Source organism: Phyllobates terribilis, unplaced genomic scaffold, assembly GCF_046119375.1.
Source record: "Phyllobates terribilis strain yellow unplaced genomic scaffold, ASM4611937v1 Scaffold_22__1_contigs__length_20350403, whole genome shotgun sequence".
Classification (NCBI taxonomy): Eukaryota; Metazoa; Chordata; class Amphibia; order Anura; family Dendrobatidae; genus Phyllobates; species Phyllobates terribilis.
The window spans coordinates 13,213,772-13,235,134 of record NW_027362782.1 but is presented as its reverse complement, the minus strand read 5'-3'; positions in this window follow the sequence as shown (position 1 = coordinate 13,235,134).

The window sequence follows — 21,363 nt, the reverse complement described above, 5'->3', positions numbered from 1 at the left end:
TTTTAAACGTCAGCGGAATTTTGAAAACAATGGAAGATTTCCGAAGCATTTTTAAACGTCAGCGGAATTCTGAGAACAATGGAAGAGTTCTGAAGCATTTTTAAACTTCAGCAGAATTCCGAGAACAATGGAAGAGTTCCGAAGCATTTTTAAACTTCAGCGGAATTCCGAGAACAATGTAAGAGATTTTAAGCATTTTTAAACTTCAGCGGAATTCCGAGAACAATAGAAGAGATCCCAAGCATTTTTAAAATTCACACGAATTCCGAGAACAATGGAAGAGTTCAGATGAATTTTTAGACTTCTGCAGAATTCCTAGAACAATGGAAGAGTTCCGAAGCATTGTTAAACTTCAGCGGAATTCCGATAACAATGGAAGAGTTACGAAGCATTTTTAAACGTCAGCGGAATTCCGAGAACAATGGAAGAGTACCGAAGCATTTTAAAAAGTCATCGGAATTCCGAGAACAATGGAAGAGTTCCGAAGCATTTTTAAACTTCAGCGGAATTACGAGAACAATGGAAGAGTTCCGAAGCATTTTTAAACCTGAGCAGAATTACGAAAACAATGGAAGAGATTTTAAGCATTTTTAAACTTCAGCGGAATTCCGAGAACAATAGAAGAGTTCCGAAGCATTTTTAAACTTCACCCGAATTCTGAGAGCAATGGAAGAGTTCCAAAGCATTTTAAAAGTTCAGCAGAATTCCGAGAACAATTGAAGAGTTCCGAAGCATTTTTAAATGTAAGCGGAATTCCGAGAACAATGGAAGAGTACCGAAGCATTTTTAAACGTCAGCGGAATTCTGAGAACAATGGAAGAGTTCCGAAGCATTTTTAAACTTCAGCAGAATTCCGAGAACAATGGAAGAGTTTCGAAGCATTTTTAAACTTCAACGGAATTCCGAGAACAATGGAAGAGTTGCGAAGCATTATTAAACGTCAGCGGAATTCCGAGAGCAATGGAAGAGTTCTGAAGCATTTTTAAACTTCAGCAGAATTCCGAGAACAATGGAAGAGTTTCGAAGCATTTTTAAACTTCAGCAGAATTCCGAGAACAATAGAAGAGTTCTGAAGCAATTTTAAACGTCAGCAGAATTCTGAGAACAATGGAAGAGTTCCGAAGCATTTTTAAACTTCAGCGGAATTCCGAGAACAATGGAAGAGTTCCGAAACATTATTAAACGTCAGCGGAAATCCGAGAACAATGGAAGAGTTCTGAAGCATTTTTAAACGTCAGCAGAATTCCGAGAACAATAGAAGAGTTCCGAAGCATTTTTAAACGTCAGCAGAATTCTGAGAACAATGGAAGAGTTCCGAAGCATTTTTAAACTTCAGCGGAATTCCGAGAACAATGGAAGAGTTCCAAAGCATTTTTAAACGTCAGCGGAATTCCGAGAACAATGGAAGAGTTCTGAAGCATTTTTAAACGTCAGCAGAATTCCGAGAACAATAGACGAGTTCCGAAGCATTTTTAAACTTCAGCAGAATTCTGAGAACAATGGAAGAGTTCCGAAGCATTTTTAAACTTCAGCGGAATTCCGAGAACAATGGAAGAGTTCCAAAGCATTTTTAAACGTCAGCGGAATTCCGAGAACAATGGAAGAGTTCTGAAGCATTTTTAAACGTCAGCAGAATTCTGAGAACAATGGAAGAGTTCCGAAGCATTTTTAAACTTTAGCGGAATTCCGAGAACAATGGAAGAATTCCAAAGCATTTTTAAACGTCAGCGGAATTCCGAGAACAATGGAAGAGTTCTGAAGCATTTTTAAACATCAGCAGAATTCCGAGAACAATAGACGAGTTCCGAAGCATTTTTAAACGTCAGCAGAATTCTGAGAACAATGGAAGAGTTCCGAAGCATTTTTAAACTTCAGCGGAATTCCGAGAACAATGGAAGAGTTCCAAAGCATTTTTAAACGTCAGCGGAATTCCGAGAACAATGGAAGAGTTCTGAAGCATTTTTAAACGTCAGCAGAATTCTGAGAACAATGGAAGAGTTCTAAAGCATTTTTAAACTTCAGCGGAATTCCGAGAACAATGGAAGAGTTCCAAAGCATTTTTAAACGTCAGCGGAATTCCGAGAACAATGGAAGAGTTCCAAAGCATTTTTAAACGTCAGCGGAATGCCGAGAACAATGCAAGATTTCCGAAGCATTTTTATATGTCAGCGGAATTCCGAGAACAATGGAAGAGTACCGAAGCATTTTTAGACGTCAGCGGAATTCTGAGAACAATGGAAGAGTTACGAAGCATTTTTAAACTTCAGCAGAATTCCGAGAACAATGGAAGAGTTTCGAAGCATTTTTAAACTTCAACGGAATTCCGAGAACAATGGAAGAGTTCCGAAGCATTTTTAAACGTCAGCAGAATTCCGAGAACAATGGAAGAGTTCTGAAGCATTTTTAAGCGTCAGCGGAATTTTGAATACAATGGAAGATTTCCGAAACATTTTTAAACGTCAGCGGAATTCTGAGAACAATGGAAGTGTTCCGAAGCATTTTTAAACTTCAGCAGAATTCCGAGAACGATGGAAGGGTTCCGAAGCATTTTTAAACTTCAGCGGAATTTGGAGAACAATGGAAGAGTTCCGAAGCATTTTTAAAAGTCAGCGGAATTCCGAGAACAATGGAAGAGTTGTGAAGCATTTTTAAACTTCAGCAGAATTCCGAGAACATTGGAAGAGTTCCGAAGCATTTTTAAACGTCAGCAGAATTCTGAGAACAATGGAATAGTTCTGAAGCATTTTTAAACGTCAGCGGAATTTTGAAAACAATGGAAGATTTCCGAAGCATTTTTAAACTTCAGCGGAATTCCGAGAAAAATGTAAGAGATTTTAAGCATTTTTAAACTTCAGCGGAATTCCGATAACAATGGAAGAGTTACGAAGCATTTTTAAACGTCAGCGGAATTCCGAGAACAATGCAAGAGTACCGAAGCATTTTAAAAAGTCATCGGAATTCCGAGAACAATGGAAGAGTTCCGAAGCATTTTTAAACTTCAGCGGAATTACGAGAACAATGGAAGAGTTCCGAAGCATTTTTAAACATGAGCAGAATTACGAGAACAATGGAAGAGATTTTAAGCATTTTTAAACTTCAGCGGAATTCCGAGAACAATAGAAGAGTTCCGAAGCATTTTTAAACTTCACCCGAATTCCGAGAGCAATGGAAGAGTTCCAAAGCATTTTAAAAGTTCAGCAGAATTCCGAGAACAATTGAAGAGTTCCGAAGCATTTTTAAATGTCAGCGGAATGCCGAGAACAATGCAAGATTTCCGAAGCATTTTTATATGTCAGCGGAATTCCGAGAACAATGGAAGAGTACCGAAGCATTTTTAAACGTCAGCGGAATTCTGAGAACAATGGAAGAGTTGCAAAGCATTATTAAACGTCAGCGGAATTCCGAGAGCAATGGAAGAGTTCTGAAGCATTTTTAAACTTCAGCAGAATTCCGAGAACAATGGAAGAGTTCTGAAGCATTTTTAAACGTCAGCGAAATTCTGAGAACAATGGAAGAGTTCTGAAGCATTTTTAAACTTCAGCAGAATTCCGAGAACAATGGAAGAGTACCGAAGCATTTTTAAACGTCAGCGAAATTCTGAGAACAATGGAAGATTTACGAAGCATTTTTAAACTTCAGCAGAATTCCGAGAACAATGGAAGAGTTTCGAAGCATTTTTAAACTTCAACGGAATTCCGAGAACAATGGAAGAGTTCTGAAGCATTTTTAAACGTCAGCAGAATTTCGAGAGCAATGGAAGAGTTCCAAAGCATTTTAAAAGTTCAGCGGAATTCCGAGAACAATGGAAGAGTTCCGAAGCATTTTTAAACGTCAGCAGAATTCTGAGAACAATGGTAGAGTTCCGAAGCATTTTGAAACTTCAGCGGAATTCCGAGAACAATGGAAGAGTTCCGAAGCATTATTAAACGTCAGCGGAATTCCGAGAACAATGGAAGAGTTCTGAAGCATTTTTAAACGTCAGCAGAATTCCGAGAACAATAGAAGAGTTCCGAAGCATTTTTAAACGTCAGCAGAATTCTGATAACAATGGAAGAGTTCCGAAGCATTTTTAAACTTCAGCGGAATTCCGAGAACAATGGAAGAGTTCCGAAGCATTATTAAACGTCAGAGGAAATCCGAGAACAATGGAAGAGTTCTGAAGCATTTTTAAACGTCAGCAGAATTCCGAGAACAATAGAAGAGTTCCGAAGCATTTTTAAACGTCAGCGGAATTCCGAGAACAATGGAAGAGTTCCAAAGCATTTTTAAACGTCAGCGGAATGCCGAGAACAATGCAAGATTTCCGAAGCATTTTTATATATCAGCGGAATTCCGAGAACAATGGAAGAGTACCGAAGCATTTTTAGACGTCAGCGGAATTCTGAGAACAATGGAAGAGTTACGAAGCATTTTTAAAATTCACACGAATTCCGAGAATAATGGAAGAGTTCAGATGAATTTTTAGACTTCAGCAGAATTCCTAGAACAATGGAAGAGTTCCGAAGCATTTTTAAACTTCAGCGGAATTCCGATAACAATGGAAGAGTTCCGAAGCATTTTTAAACGTCAGCGGAATGCCGAGAACAATGCAAGATTTCCGAAGCATTTTTATATGTCAGCGGAATTCCGAGAACAATGGAAGAGTACCGAAGCATTTTTAGACGTCAGCGGAATTCTGAGAACAATGGAAGAGTTACGAAGCATTTTTAAACTTCAGCAGAATTCCGAGAACGATGGAAGGGTTCCGCAGCATTTTTAAACTTCAGCGGAATTTGGAGAACAATGGAAGAGTTCCGAAGCATTTTTAAAAGTCAGCGGAATTCCGAGAACAATGGAAGAGTTCTGAAGCATTTTTAAACTTCAGCGGAATTCCGAGAACAATGGAAGAGTTCCGAAGCATTTTTAAACGTCAGCAGAATTCCGAGAACAATGGAAGAGTTCTGAAGCATTTTTAAGCGTCAGCGGAATTCTGAGAACAATGGAAGAGTTCCGAAGCATTTTTAAATGTCAGCGGAATTCCGAGAACAATTGAAGAGTTCCGAAGCATTTTTAAATGTCAGCGGAATTCCGAGAACAATGGAAGAGTACCGAAGCATTTTTAAATGTCAGCGGAATTCTGAGAACAATGGAAGAGTTCCGAAGCATTTTTAAACTTCAGCAGAATTCCGAGAACAATGGAAGAGTTTCGAAGCATTTTTAAACTTCAACGGAATTCCGAGAACAATGGAAGAGTTGCGAAGCATTATTAAACGTCAGCGGAATTCCGAGAGCAATGGAAGAGTTCTGAAGCATTTTTAAACTTCAGCAGAATTCCGAGAACAATGGAAGAGTTTCGAATCATTTTTAAACTTCAGCAGAATTCCAAGAACAATAGAAGAGTTCTGAAGCATTTTTAAACGTCAGCAGAATTCTGAGAACAATGGAAGAGTTCCGAAGCATTTTTAAACTTCAACGGAATTCCGAGAACAATGGAAGAGTTTCGAAGCATTTTTAAACTTCAACGGAATTCCGAGAACAATGGAAGAGTTGCGAAGCATTATTAAACGTCAGCGGAATTCCGAGAGCAATGGAAGAGTTCTGAAGCATTTTTAAACTTCAGCAGAATTCCGAGAACAATGGAAGAGTTTCGAAGCATTTTTAAACTTCAGCAGAATTCCAAGAACAATAGAAGAGTTCTGAAGCATTTTTAAACGTCAGCAGAATTCTGAGAACAATGGAAGAGTTCCGAAGCATTTTTAAACTTCAGCGGAATTCCGAGAACAATGGAAGAATTCCGAAGCATTATTAAACGTCAGCGGAAATCCGAGAACAATGGAAGAGTTCTGAAGCATTTTTAAACGTCAGCAGAATTCCGAGAACAATAGAAGAGTTCCGAAGCATTTTTAAACGTCAGCAGAATTCTGAGAACAATGGAAGAGTTCCGAAGCATTTTTAAACTTCAGCGGAATTCCGAGAACAATGGAAGAGTTCCAAAGCATTTTTAAACATCAGCGGAATTCCGAGAACAATGGAAGAGTTCTGAAGCATTTTTAAACGTCAGCAGAATTCCGAGAACAATAGACGAGTTCCGAAGCATTTTTAAACGTCAGCAGAATTCTGAGAACAATGGAAGAGTTCCGAAGCATTTTTAAACTTCAGCGGAATTCCGAGAACAATGGAAGAGTTCCAAAGCATTTTTAAACGTCAGCGGAATTCCGAGAACAATGGAAGAGTTCTGAAGCATTTTTAAACGTCAGCAGAATTCTGAGAACAATGGAAGAGTTCCGAAGCATTTTTGAACTTCAGCGGAATTCCGAGAACAATGGAAGAGTTCCAAAGCATTTTTAAACGTCAGCGGAATTCCGAGAACAATGGAAGAGTTCCAAAGCATTTTTAAACGTCAGCGGAATTCTAAGAACAATGGAAGAGTTGCGAAGCATTATTAAACGTCAGCGGAATTCCGAGAGCAATGGAAGAGTTCTGAAGCATTTTTAAACTTCAGCAGAATTCCGAGAACAATGGAAGAGTTCTGAAGCATTTTTAAACGTCAGCAGAATTCCGAGAACAATGGAAGAGTTCCGAAGCATTTTTAAACTTCAGCGGAATTCCGAGAACAATGGAAGAGTTCCGAAGCATTATTAAACGTCAGAGGAAATCCGAGAACAATGGAAGAGTTCTGAAGCATTTTTAAATGTCAGCAGAATTCCGAGAACAATAGAAGAGTTCCGAAGCATTTTTAAACGTCAGCAGAATTCTGAGAACAATGGAAGAGTTCCGAAGCATTTTTAAAATTCACACGAATTCCGAGAATAATGGAAGAGTTCAGATGAATTTTTAGACTTCAGCAGAATTCCTAGAACAATGGAAGAGTTCCGAAGCATTTTTAAACTTCAGCGGAATTCCGACAACAATGGAAGAGTTCCGAAGCATTTTTAAACGTCAGCGGAATTCCGAGAACAATGGAAGTGTACCGAAGCATTTTAAAACTTCAGCCGAATTCCGAGAACAATGGAAGAGTTCCGAAGCATTTTTAAACGTCAGCGGAATGCCGAGAACAATGCAAGATTTCCGAAGCATTTTTATATGTCAGCGGAATTCCGAGAACAATGGAAGAGTACCGAAGCATTTTTAGACGTCAGCGGAATTCTGAGAACAATGGAAGAGTTACGAAGCATTTTTAAACTTCAGCAGAATTCCGAGAACGATGGAAGGGTTCCGCAGCATTTTTAAACTTCAGCGGAATTTGGAGAACAATGGAAGAGTTCCGAAGCATTTTTAAAAGTCAGCGGAATTCCGAGAACAATGGAAGAGTTGTGAAGCATTTTTAAACGTCAGCGGAATTTTGAAAACAATGGAAGATTTCCGAAGCATTTTTAAACGTCAGCGGAATTCTGAGAACAATGGAAGAGTTCTGAAGCATTTTTAAACTTCAGCAGAATTCCGAGAACAATGGAAGAGTTCCGAAGCATTTTTAAACTTCAGCGGAATTCCGAGAACAATGTAAGAGATTTTAAGCATTTTTAAACTTCAGCGGAATTCCGAGAACAATAGAAGAGATCCCAAGCATTTTTAAAATTCACACGAATTCCGAGAACAATGGAAGAGTTCAGATGAATTTTTAGACTTCTGCAGAATTCCTAGAACAATGGAAGAGTTCCGAAGCATTTTTAAACTTCAGCGGAATTCCGATAACAATGGAAGAGTTACGAAGCATTTTTAAACGTCAGCGGAATTCCGAGAACAATGGAAGAGTACCGAAGCATTTTAAAAAGTCATCGGAATTCCGAGAACAATGGAAGAGTTCCGAAGAATTTTTAAACTTCAGCGGAATTACGAGAACAATGGAAGAGTTCCGAAGCATTTTTAAACATGAGCAGAATTACGAGAACAATGGAAGAGATTTTAAGCATTTTTAAACTTCAGCGGAATTCCGAGAACAATAGAAGAGTTCCGAAGCATTTTTAAACTTCACCCGAATTCTGAGAGCAATGGAAGAGTTCCAAAGCATTTTAAAAGTTCAGCAGAATTCCGAGAACAATTGAAGAGTTCCGAAGCATTTTTAAATGTAAGCGGAATTCCGAGAACAATGGAAGAGTACCGAAGCATTTTTAAACGTCAGCGGAATTCTGAGAACAATGGAAGAGTTCCGAAGCATTTTTAAACTTCAGCAGAATTCCGAGAACAATGGAAGAGTTTCGAAGCATTTTTAAACTTCAACGGAATTCCGAGAACAATGGAAGAGTTGCGAAGCATTATTAAACGTCAGCGGAATTCCGAGAACAATGGAAGAGTTTCGAAGCATTTTTAAACGTCAGCGGAATGCCGAGAACAATGCAAGATTTCCGAAGCATTTTTATATGTCAGCGGAATTCCGAGAACAATGGAAGAGTACCGAAGCATTTTTAGACGTCAGCGGAATTCTGAGAACAATGGAAGAGTTACGAAGCATTTTTAAACTTCAGCAGAATTCCGAGAACGATGGAAGGGTTCCGCAGCATTTTTAAACTTCAGCGGAATTTGGAGAACAATGGAAGAGTTCCGAAGCATTTTTAAAAGTCAGCGGAATTCCGAGAACAATGGAAGAGTTGTGAAGCATTTTTAAACGTCAGCGGAATTTTGAAAACAATGGAAGATTTCCGAAGCATTTTTAAACGTCAGCGGAATTCTGAGAACAATGGAAGAGTTCTGAAGCATTTTTAAACTTCAGCAGAATTCCGAGAACAATGGAAGAGTTCCGAAGCATTTTTAAACTTCAGCGGAATTCCGAGAACAATGTAAGAGATTTTAAGCATTTTTAAACTTCAGCGGAATTCCGAGAACAATAGAAGAGATCCCAAGCATTTTTAAAATTCACACGAATTCCGAGAACAATGGAAGAGTTCAGATGAATTTTTAGACTTCTGCAGAATTCCTAGAACAATGGAAGAGTTCCGAAGCATTTTTAAACTTCAGCGGAATTCCGATAACAATGGAAGAGTTACGAAGCATTTTTAAACGTCAGCGGAATTCCGAGAACAATGGAAGAGTACCGAAGCATTTTAAAAAGTCATCGGAATTCCGAGAACAATGGAAGAGTTCCGAAGAATTTTTAAACTTCAGCGGAATTACGAGAACAATGGAAGAGTTCCGAAGCATTTTTAAACATGAGCAGAATTACGAGAACAATGGAAGAGATTTTAAGCATTTTTAAACTTCAGCGGAATTCCGAGAACAATAGAAGAGTTCCGAAGCATTTTTAAACTTCACCCGAATTCTGAGAGCAATGGAAGAGTTCCAAAGCATTTTAAAAGTTCAGCAGAATTCCGAGAACAATTGAAGAGTTCCGAAGCATTTTTAAATGTAAGCGGAATTCCGAGAACAATGGAAGAGTACCGAAGCATTTTTAAACGTCAGCGGAATTCTGAGAACAATGGAAGAGTTCCGAAGCATTTTTAAACTTCAGCAGAATTCCGAGAACAATGGAAGAGTTTCGAAGCATTTTTAAACTTCAACGGAATTCCGAGAACAATGGAAGAGTTGCGAAGCATTATTAAACGTCAGCGGAATTCCGAGAACAATGGAAGAGTTTCGAAGCATTTTTAAACTTCAGCAGAATTCCGAGAACAATAGAAGAGTTCTGAAGCATTTTTAAACGTCAGCAGAATTGTGAGAACAATGGAAGAGTTCCGAAGCATTTTTAAACTTCAGCGGAATTCCGAGAACAATGGAAGAGTTCCGAAGCATTATTAAACGTCAGCGGAAATCCGAGAACAATGGAAGAGTTCTGAAGCATTTTTAAACGTCAGCAGAATTCCGAGAACAATAGAAGAGTTCCGAAGCATTTTTAAACGTCAGCAGAATTCTGAGAACAATGGAAGAGTTCCGAAGCATTTTTAAACTTCAGCGGAATTCCGAGAACAATGGAAGAGTTCCAAAGCATTTTTAAACGTCAGCAGAATTCTGAGAACAATGGAAGAGTTCCGAAGCATTTTTAAACTTCAGCGGAATTCCGAGAACAATGGAAGAGTTCCAAAGCATTTTTAAACGTCAGCGGAATTCCGAGAACAATGGAAGAGTTCTGAAGCATTTTTAAACATCAGCAGAATTCCGAGAACAATAGACGAGTTCCGAAGCATTTTTAAACGTCAGCAGAATTCTGAGAACAATGGAAGAGTTCCGAAGCATTTTTAAACTTCAGCGGAATTCCGAGAACAATGGAAGAGTTCCAAAGCATTTTTAAACGTCAGCGGAATTCCGAGAACAATGGAAGAGTTCTGAAGCATTTTTAAACGTCAGCAGAATTCTGAGAACAATGGAAGAGTTCTGAAGCATTTTTAAACTTCAGCGGAATTCCGAGAACAATGGAAGAGTTCCAAAGCATTTTTAAACGTCAGCGGAATTCCGAGAACAATGGAAGAGTTCCAAAGCATTTTTAAACGTCAGCGGAATGCCGAGAACAATGCAAGATTTCCGAAGCATTTTTATATGTCAGCGGAATTCCGAGAACAATGGAAGAGTACCGAAGCATTTTTAGACGTCAGCGGAATTCTGAGAACAATGGAAGAGTTACAAAGCATTTTTAAACTTCAGCAGAATTCCGAGAACAATGGAAGAGTTTCGAAGCATTTTTAAACTTCAACGGAATTCCGAGAACAATGGAAGAGTTCCGAAGCATTTTTAAACGTCAGCAGAATTCCGAGAACAATGGAAGAGTTCTGAAGCATTTTTAAGCGTCAGCGGAATTTTGAATACAATGGAAGATTTCCGAAGCATTTTTAAACGTCAGCGGAATTCTGAGAACAATGGAAGTGTTCCGAAGCATTTTTAAACTTCAGCAGAATTCCGAGAACGATGGAAGGGTTCCGAAGCATTTTTAAACTTCAGCGGAATTTGGAGAACAATGGAAGAGTTCCGAAGCATTTTTAAAAGTCAGCGGAATTCCGAGAACAATGGAAGAGTTGTGAAGCATTTTTAAACTTCAGCAGAATTCCGAGAACATTGGAAGAGTTCCGAAGCATTTTTAAACGTCAGCAGAATTCTGAGAACAATGGAATAGTTCTGAAGCATTTTTAAACGTCAGCGGAATTTTGAAAACAATGGAAGATTTCCGAAGCATTTTTAAACTTCAGCGGAATTCCGAGAAAAATGTAAGAGATTTTAAGCATTTTTAAACTTCAGCGGAATTCCGATAACAATGGAAGAGTTACGAAGCATTTTTAAACGTCAGCGGAATTCCGAGAACAATGCAAGAGTACCGAAGCATTTTAAAAAGTCATCGGAATTCCGAGAACAATGGAAGAGTTCCGAAGCATTTTTAAACTTCAGCGGAATTACGAGAACAATGGAAGAGTTCCGAAGCATTTTTAAACATGAGCAGAATTACGAGAACAATGGAAGAGATTTTAAGCATTTTTAAACTTCAGCGGAATTCCGAGAACAATAGAAGAGTTCCGAAGCATTTTTAAACTTCACCCGAATTCCGAGAGCAATGGAAGAGTTCCAAAGCATTTTAAAAGTTCAGCAGAATTCCGAGAACAATTGAAGAGTTCCGAAGCATTTTTAAATGTCAGCGGAATGCCGAGAACAATGCAAGATTTCCGAAGCATTTTTATATGTCAGCGGAATTCCGAGAACAATGGAAGAGTACCGAAGCATTTTTAAACGTCAGCGGAATTCTGAGAACAATGGAAGAGTTGCAAAGCATTATTAAACGTCAGCGGAATTCCGAGAGCAATGGAAGAGTTCTGAAGCATTTTTAAACTTCAGCAGAATTCCGAGAACAATGGAAGAGTTCTGAAGCATTTTTAAACGTCAGCGAAATTCTGAGAACAATGGAAGAGTTCTGAAGCATTTTTAAACTTCAGCAGAATTCCGAGAACAATGGAAGAGTACCGAAGCATTTTTAAACGTCAGCGAAATTCTGAGAACAATGGAAGATTTACGAAGCATTTTTAAACTTCAGCAGAATTCCGAGAACAATGGAAGAGTTTCGAAGCATTTTTAAACTTCAACGGAATTCCGAGAACAATGGAAGAGTTCTGAAGCATTTTTAAACGTCAGCAGAATTTCGAGAGCAATGGAAGAGTTCCAAAGCATTTTAAAAGTTCAGCGGAATTCCGAGAACAATGGAAGAGTTCCGAAGCATTTTTAAACGTCAGCAGAATTCTGAGAACAATGGTAGAGTTCCGAAGCATTTTGAAACTTCAGCGGAATTCCGAGAACAATGGAAGAGTTCCGAAGCATTATTAAACGTCAGCGGAATTCCGAGAACAATGGAAGAGTTCTGAAGCATTTTTAAACGTCAGCAGAATTCCGAGAACAATAGAAGAGTTCCGAAGCATTTTTAAACGTCAGCAGAATTCTGATAACAATGGAAGAGTTCCGAAGCATTTTTAAACTTCAGCGGAATTCCGAGAACAATGGAAGAGTTCCGAAGCATTATTAAACGTCAGAGGAAATCCGAGAACAATGGAAGAGTTCTGAAGCATTTTTAAACGTCAGCAGAATTCCGAGAACAATAGAAGAGTTCCGAAGCATTTTTAAACGTCAGCGGAATTCCGAGAACAATGGAAGAGTTCCAAAGCATTTTTAAACGTCAGCGGAATGCCGAGAACAATGCAAGATTTCCGAAGCATTTTTATATATCAGCGGAATTCCGAGAACAATGGAAGAGTACCGAAGCATTTTTAGACGTCAGCGGAATTCTGAGAACAATGGAAGAGTTACGAAGCATTTTTAAAATTCACACGAATTCCGAGAATAATGGAAGAGTTCAGATGAATTTTTAGACTTCAGCAGAATTCCTAGAACAATGGAAGAGTTCCGAAGCATTTTTAAACTTCAGCGGAATTCCGATAACAATGGAAGAGTTCCGAAGCATTTTTAAACGTCAGCGGAATGCCGAGAACAATGCAAGATTTCCGAAGCATTTTTATATGTCAGCGGAATTCCGAGAACAATGGAAGAGTACCGAAGCATTTTTAGACGTCAGCGGAATTCTGAGAACAATGGAAGAGTTACGAAGCATTTTTAAACTTCAGCAGAATTCCGAGAACGATGGAAGGGTTCCGCAGCATTTTTAAACTTCAGCGGAATTTGGAGAACAATGGAAGAGTTCCGAAGCATTTTTAAAAGTCAGCGGAATTCCGAGAACAATGGAAGAGTTCTGAAGCATTTTTAAACTTCAGCGGAATTCCGAGAACAATTGAAGAGTTCCGAAGCATTTTTAAATGTCAGCGGAATTCCGAGAACAATGGAAGAGTACCGAAGCATTTTTAAATGTCAGCGGAATTCTGAGAACAATGGAAGAGTTCCGAAGCATTTTTAAACTTCAGCAGAATTCCGAGAACAATGGAAGAGTTTCGAAGCATTTTTAAACTTCAACGGAATTCCGAGAACAATGGAAGAGTTGCGAAGCATTATTAAACGTCAGCGGAATTCCGAGAGCAATGGAAGAGTTCTGAAGCATTTTTAAACTTCAGCAGAATTCCGAGAACAATGGAAGAGTTTCGAAGCATTTTTAAACTTCAGCAGAATTCCAAGAACAATAGAAGAGTTCTGAAGCATTTTTAAACGTCAGCAGAATTCTGAGAACAATGGAAGAGTTCCGAAGCATTTTTAAACTTCAACGGAATTCCGAGAACAATGGAAGAGTTTCGAAGCATTTTTAAACTTCAACGGAATTCCGAGAACAATGGAAGAGTTGCGAAGCATTATTAAACGTCAGCGGAATTCCGAGAGCAATGGAAGAGTTCTGAAGCATTTTTAAACTTCAGCAGAATTCCGAGAACAATGGAAGAGTTTCGAAGCATTTTTAAACTTCAGCAGAATTCCAAGAACAATAGAAGAGTTCTGAAGCATTTTTAAACGTCAGCAGAATTCTGAGAACAATGGAAGAGTTCCGAAGCATTTTTAAACTTCAGCGGAATTCCGAGAACAATGGAAGAATTCCGAAGCATTATTAAACGTCAGCGGAAATCCGAGAACAATGGAAGAGTTCTGAAGCATTTTTAAACGTCAGCAGAATTCCGAGAACAATAGAAGAGTTCCGAAGCATTTTTAAACGTCAGCAGAATTCTGAGAACAATGGAAGAGTTCCGAAGCATTTTTAAACTTCAGCGGAATTCCGAGAACAATGGAAGAGTTCCAAAGCATTTTTAAACATCAGCGGAATTCCGAGAACAATGGAAGAGTTCTGAAGCATTTTTAAACGTCAGCAGAATTCCGAGAACAATAGACGAGTTCCGAAGCATTTTTAAACGTCAGCAGAATTCTGAGAACAATGGAAGAGTTCCGAAGCATTTTTAAACTTCAGCGGAATTCCGAGAACAATGGAAGAGTTCCAAAGCATTTTTAAACGTCAGCGGAATTCCGAGAACAATGGAAGAGTTCTGAAGCATTTTTAAACGTCAGCAGAATTCTGAGAACAATGGAAGAGTTCCGAAGCATTTTTGAACTTCAGCGGAATTCCGAGAACAATGGAAGAGTTCCAAAGCATTTTTAAACGTCAGCGGAATTCCGAGAACAATGGAAGAGTTCCAAAGCATTTTTAAACGTCAGCGGAATTCTAAGAACAATGGAAGAGTTGCGAAGCATTATTAAACGTCAGCGGAATTCCGAGAGCAATGGAAGAGTTCTGAAGCATTTTTAAACTTCAGCAGAATTCCGAGAACAATGGAAGAGTTCTGAAGCATTTTTAAACGTCAGCAGAATTCCGAGAACAATGGAAGAGTTCCGAAGCATTTTTAAACTTCAGCGGAATTCCGAGAACAATGGAAGAGTTCCGAAGCATTATTAAACGTCAGAGGAAATCCGAGAACAATGGAAGAGTTCTGAAGCATTTTTAAATGTCAGCAGAATTCCGAAAACAATAGAAGAGTTCCGAAGCATTTTTAAACGTCAGCAGAATTCTGAGAACAATGGAAGAGTTCCGAAGCATTTTTAAAATTCACACGAATTCCGAGAATAATGGAAGAGTTCAGATGAATTTTTAGACTTCAGCAGAATTCCTAGAACAATGGAAGAGTTCCGAAGCATTTTTAAACTTCAGCGGAATTCCGACAACAATGGAAGAGTTCCGAAGCATTTTTAAACGTCAGCGGAATTCCGAGAACAATGGAAGTGTACCGAAGCATTTTAAAACTTCAGCCGAATTCCGAGAACAATGGAAGAGTTCCGAAGCATTTTTAAACGTCAGCGGAATGCCGAGAACAATGCAAGATTTCCGAAGCATTTTTATATGTCAGCGGAATTCCGAGAACAATGGAAGAGTACCGAAGCATTTTTAGACGTCAGCGGAATTCTGAGAACAATGGAAGAGTTACGAAGCATTTTTAAACTTCAGCAGAATTCCGAGAACGATGGAAGGGTTCCGCAGCATTTTTAAACTTCAGCGGAATTTGGAGAACAATGGAAGAGTTCCGAAGCATTTTTAAAAGTCAGCGGAATTCCGAGAACAATGGAAGAGTTGTGAAGCATTTTTAAACGTCAGCGGAATTTTGAAAACAATGGAAGATTTCCGAAGCATTTTTAAACGTCAGCGGAATTCTGAGAACAATGGAAGAGTTCTGAAGCATTTTTAAACTTCAGCAGAATTCCGAGAACAATGGAAGAGTTCCGAAGCATTTTTAAACTTCAGCGGAATTCCGAGAACAATGTAAGAGATTTTAAGCATTTTTAAACTTCAGCGGAATTCCGAGAACAATAGAAGAGATCCCAAGCATTTTTAAAATTCACACGAATTCCGAGAACAATGGAAGAGTTCAGATGAATTTTTAGACTTCTGCAGAATTCCTAGAACAATGGAAGAGTTCCGAAGCATTTTTAAACTTCAGCGGAATTCCGATAACAATGGAAGAGTTACGAAGCATTTTTAAACGTCAGCGGAATTCCGAGAACAATGGAAGAGTACCGAAGCATTTTAAAAAGTCATCGGAATTCCGAGAACAATGGAAGAGTTCCGAAGAATTTTTAAACTTCAGCGGAATTACGAGAACAATGGAAGAGTTCCGAAGCATTTTTAAACATGAGCAGAATTACGAGAACAATGGAAGAGATTTTAAGCATTTTTAAACTTCAGCGGAATTCCGAGAACAATAGAAGAGTTCCGAAGCATTTTTAAACTTCACCCGAATTCTGAGAGCAATGGAAGAGTTCCAAAGCACTTTAAAAGTTCAGCAGAATTCCGAGAACAATTGAAGAGTTCCGAAGCATTTTTAAATGTAAGCGGAATTCCGAGAACAATGGAAGAGTACCGAAGCATTTTTAAACGTCAGCGGAATTCTGAGAACAATGGAAGAGTTCCGAAGCATTTTTAAACTTCAGCAGAATTCCGAGAACAATGGAAGAGTTTCGAAGCATTTTTAAACTTCAACGGAATTCCGAGAACAATGGAAGAGTTGCGAAGCATTATTAAACGTCAGCGGAATTCCGAGAACAATGGAAGAGTTTCGAAGCATTTTTATACGTCAGCGGAATGCCGAGAACAATGCAAGATTTCCGAAGCATTTTTATATGTCAGCGGAATTCCGAGAACAATGGAAGAGTACCGAAGCATTTTTAGACGTCAGCGGAATTCTGAGAACAATGGAAGAGTTACGAAGCATTTTTAAACTTCAGCAGAATTCCGAGAACGATGGAAGGGTTCCGCAGCATTTTTAAACTTCAGCGGAATTTGGAGAACAATGGAAGAGTTCCGAAGCATTTTTAAAAGTCAGCGGAATTCCGAGAACAATGGAAGAGTTGTGAAGCATTTTTAAACGTCAGCGGAATTTTGAAAACAATGGAAGATTTCCGAAGCATTTTTAAACGTCAGCGGAATTCTGAGAACAATGGAAGAGTTCTGAAGCATTTTTAAACTTCAGCAGAATTCCGAGAACAATGGAAGAGTTCCGAAGCATTTTTAAACTTCAGCGGAATTCCGAGAACAATGTAAGAGATTTTAAGCATTTTTAAACTTCAGCGGAATTCCGAGAACAATAGAAGAGATCCCAAGCATTTTTAAAATTCACACGAATTCCGAGAACAATGGAAGAGTTCAGATGAATTTTTAGACTTCTGCAGAATTCCTAGAACAATGGAAGAGTTCCGAAGCATTTTTAAACTTCAGCGGAATTCCGATAACAATGGAAGAGTTACGAAGCATTTTTAAACGTCAGCGGAATTCCGAGAACAATGGAAGAGTACCGAAGCATTTTAAAAAGTCATCGGAATTCCGAGAACAATGGAAGAGTTCCGAAGAATTTTTAAACTTCAGCGGAATTACGAGAACAATGGAAGAGTTCCGAAGCATTTTTAAACATGAGCAGAATTACGAGAACAATGGAAGAGATTTTAAGCATTTTTAAACTTCAGCGGAATTCCGAGAACAATAGAAGAGTTCCGAAGCATTTTTAAACTTCACCCGAATTCTGAGAGCAATGGAAGAGTTCCAAAGCATTTTAAAAGTTCAGCAGAATTCCGAGAACAATTGAAGAGTTCCGAAGCATTTTTAAATGTAAGCGGAATTCCGAGAACAATGGAAGAGTACCGAAGCATTTTTAAACGTCAGCGGAATTCTGAGAACAATGGAAGAGTTCCGAAGCATTTTTAAACTTCAGCAGAATTCCGAGAACAATGGAAGAGTTTCGAAGCATTTTTAAACTTCAACGGAATTCCGAGAACAATGGAAGAGTTGCGAAGCATTATTAAACGTCAGCGGAATTCCGAGAACAATGGAAGAGTTTCGAAGCATTTTTAAACTTCAGCAGAATTCCGAGAACAATAGAAGAGTTCTGAAGCATTTTTAAACGTCAGCAGAATTCTGAGAACAATGGAAGAGTTCCGAAGCATTTTTAAACTTCAGCGGAATTCCGAGAACAATGGAAGAGTTCCGAAGCATTATTAAACGTCAGCGGAAATCCGAGAACAATGGAAGAGTTCTGAAGCATTTTTAAACGTCAGCAGAATTCCGAGAACAATAGAAGAGTTCCGAAGCATTTTTAAACGTCAGCAGAATTCTGAGAACAATGGAAGAGTTCCGAAGCATTTTTAAACTTCAGCGGAATTCCGAGAACAATGGAAGAGTTCCAAAGCATTTTTAAACGTCAGCAGAATTCTGAGAACAATGGAAGAGTTCCGAAGCATTTTTAAACTTCAGCGGAATTCCGAGAACAATGGAAGAGTTCCAAAGCATTTTTAAACGTCAGCGGAATTCCGAGAACAATGGAAGAGTTCTGAAGCATTTTTAAACGTCAGCAGAATTCTGAGAACAATGGAAGAGTTCCGAAGCATTTTTAAACTTCAGCGGAATTCCGAGAACAATGGAAGAGTTCCAAAGCATTTTTAAACGTCAGCGGAATTCCGAGAACAATGGAAGAGTTCTGAAGCATTTTTAAACGTCAGCAGAATTCTGAGAACAATGGAAGAGTTCTGAAGCATTTTTAAACTTCAGCGGAATTCCGAGAACAATGGAAGAGTTCCAAAGCATTTTTAAACGTCAGCGGAATTCCGAGAACAATGGAAGAGTTCCAAAGCATTTTTAAACGTCAGCGGAATGCCGAGAACAATGCAAGATTTCCGAAGCATTTTTATATGTCAGCGGAATTCCGAGAACAATGGAAGAGTACCGAAGCATTTTTAGACGTCAGCGGAATTCTGAGAACAATGGAAGAGTTACAAAGCATTTTTAAACTTCAGCAGAATTCCGAGAACAATGGAAGAGTTTCGAAGCATTTTTAAACTTCAACGGAATTCCGAGAACAATGGAAGAGTTCCGAAGCATTTTTAAACGTCAGCAGAATTCCGAGAACAATGGAAGAGTTCTGAAGCATTTTTAAGCGTCAGCGGAATTTTGAATACAATGGAAGATTTCCGAAGCATTTTTAAACGTCAGCGGAATTCTGAGAACAATGGAAGTGTTCCGAAGCATTTTTAAACTTCAGCAGAATTCCGAGAACGATGGAAGGGTTCCGAAGCATTTTTAAACTTCAGCGGAATTTGGAGAACAATGGAAGAGTTCCGAAGCATTTTTAAAAGTCAGCGGAATTCCGAGAACAATGGAAGAGTTGTGAAGCATTTTTAAACTTCAGCAGAATTCCGAGAACATTGGAAGAGTTCCGAAGCATTTTTAAACGTCAGCAGAATTCTGAGAACAATGGAATAGTTCTGAAGCATTTTTAAACGTCAGCGGAATTTTGAAAACAATGGAAGATTTCCGAAGCATTTTTAAACTTCAGCGGAATTCCGAGAAAAATGTAAGAGATTTTAAGCATTTTTAAACTTCAGCGGAATTCCGATAACAATGGAAGAGTTACGAAGCATTTTTAAACGTCAGCGGAATTCCGAGAACAATGCAAGAGTACCGAAGCATTTTAAAAAGTCATCGGAATTCCGAGAACAATGGAAGAGTTCCGAAGCATTTTTAAACTTCAGCGGAATTACGAGAACAATGGAAGAGTTCCGAAGCATTTTTAAACTTCAACGGAATTCCGAGAACAATGGAAGAGTTGCGAAGCATTATTAAACGTCAGCGGAATTCCGAGAGCAATGGAAGAGTTCTGAAGCATTTTTAAACTTCAGCAGAATTCCGAGAACAATGGAAGAGTTTCGAAGCATTTTTAAACTTCAGCAGAATTCCGAGAACAATAGAAGAGTTCTGAAGCATTTTTAAACGTCAGCAGAATTCTGAGAACAATGGAAGAGTTCCGAAGCATTTTTAAACTTCAGCGGAATTCCGAGAACAATGGAAGAATTCCGAAGCATTATTAAACGTCAGCGGAAATCCGAGAACAATGGAAGAGTTCTGAAGCATTTTTAAACGTCAGCAGAATTCCGAGAACAATAGAAGAGTTCCGAAGCATTTTTAAACGTCAGCAGAATTCTGAGAACAATGGAAGAGTTCCGAAGCATTTTTAAACTTCAGCGGAATTCCGAGAACAATGGAAGAGTTCCAAAGCATTTTTAAACATCAGCGGAATTCCGAGAACAATGGAAGAGTTCTGAAGCATTTTTAAACGTCAGCAGAATTCCGAGAACAATAGACAAGTTCCGAAGCATTTTTAAACGTCAGCAGAATTCTGAGAACAATGGAAGAGTTCCGAAGCATTTTTAAACTTCAGCAGAATTCCGAGAACAATGGAAGAGTTCCAAAGCATTTTTAAACGTCAGCGGAATTCCGAGAACAATGGAAGAGTTCTGAAGCATTTTTAAACGTCAGCAGAATTCTGAGAACAATGGAAGAGTTCCGAAGCATTTTTGAACTTCAGCGGAATTCCGAGAACAATGGAAGAGTTCCAAAGCATTTTTAAACGTCAGCGGAATTCCGAGAACAATGGAAGAGTTCCAAAGCATTTTTAAACGTCAGCGGAATTCTAAGAACAATGGAAGAGTTGCGAAGCATTATTAAACGTCAGCGGAATTCCGAGAGCAATGGAAGAGTTCTGAAGCATTTTTAAACTTCAGCAGAATTCCGAGAACAATGGAAGAGTTCTGAAGCATTTTTAAACGTCAGCAGAATTCCGAGAACAATGGAAGAGTTCCGAAGCATTTTTAAACTTCAGCGGAATTCTAAGAACAATGGAAGAGTTGCGAAGCATTATTAAACGTCAGCGGAATTCCGAGAGCAATGGAAGAGTTCTGAAGCATTTTTAAACTTCAGCAGAATTCCGAGAACAATGGAAGAGTTCTGAAGCATTTTTAAACGTCAGCAGAATTCCGAGAACAATGGAAGAGTTCCGAAGCATTTTTAAAATTCACACGAATTCCGAGAATAATGGAAGAGTTCAGATGAATTTTTAGACTTCAGCAGAATTCCTAGAACAATGGAAGAGTTCCGAAGCATTTTTAAACTTCAGCGGAATTCCGATAACAATGGAAGAGTTCCGAAGCATTTTTAAACGTCAGCGGAATTCCGAGAACAATGGAAGTGTACCGAAGCATTTTAAAACTTCAGCCGAATTCCGAGAACAATGGAAGAGTTGTGAAGCATTTTTAAACGTCAGCGGAATTTTGAAAACAATGGAAGATTTCCGAAGCATTTTTAAACGTCAGCGGAATTCTGAGCACAATGGAAGAGTTCTGAAGCATTTTTAAACTTCAGCAGAATTCCGAGAACAATGGAAGAGTTCCGAAGCATTTTTAAACTTCAGCGGAATTCCGATAACAATGGAAGAGTTACGAAGCATTTTTAAACGTCAGCGGAATTCCGAGAACAATGGAAGAGTACCGAAGCATTTTAAAAAGTCATCGGAATTCCGAGAACAATGGAAGAGTTCCGAAGAATTTTTAAACTTCAGCGGAATTACGAGAACAATGGAAGAGTTCCGAAGCATTTTTAAACATGAGCAGAATTACGAGAACAATGGAAGAGATTTTAAGCATTTTTAAACTTCAGCGGAATTCCGAGAACAATAGAAGAGTTCCGAAGCA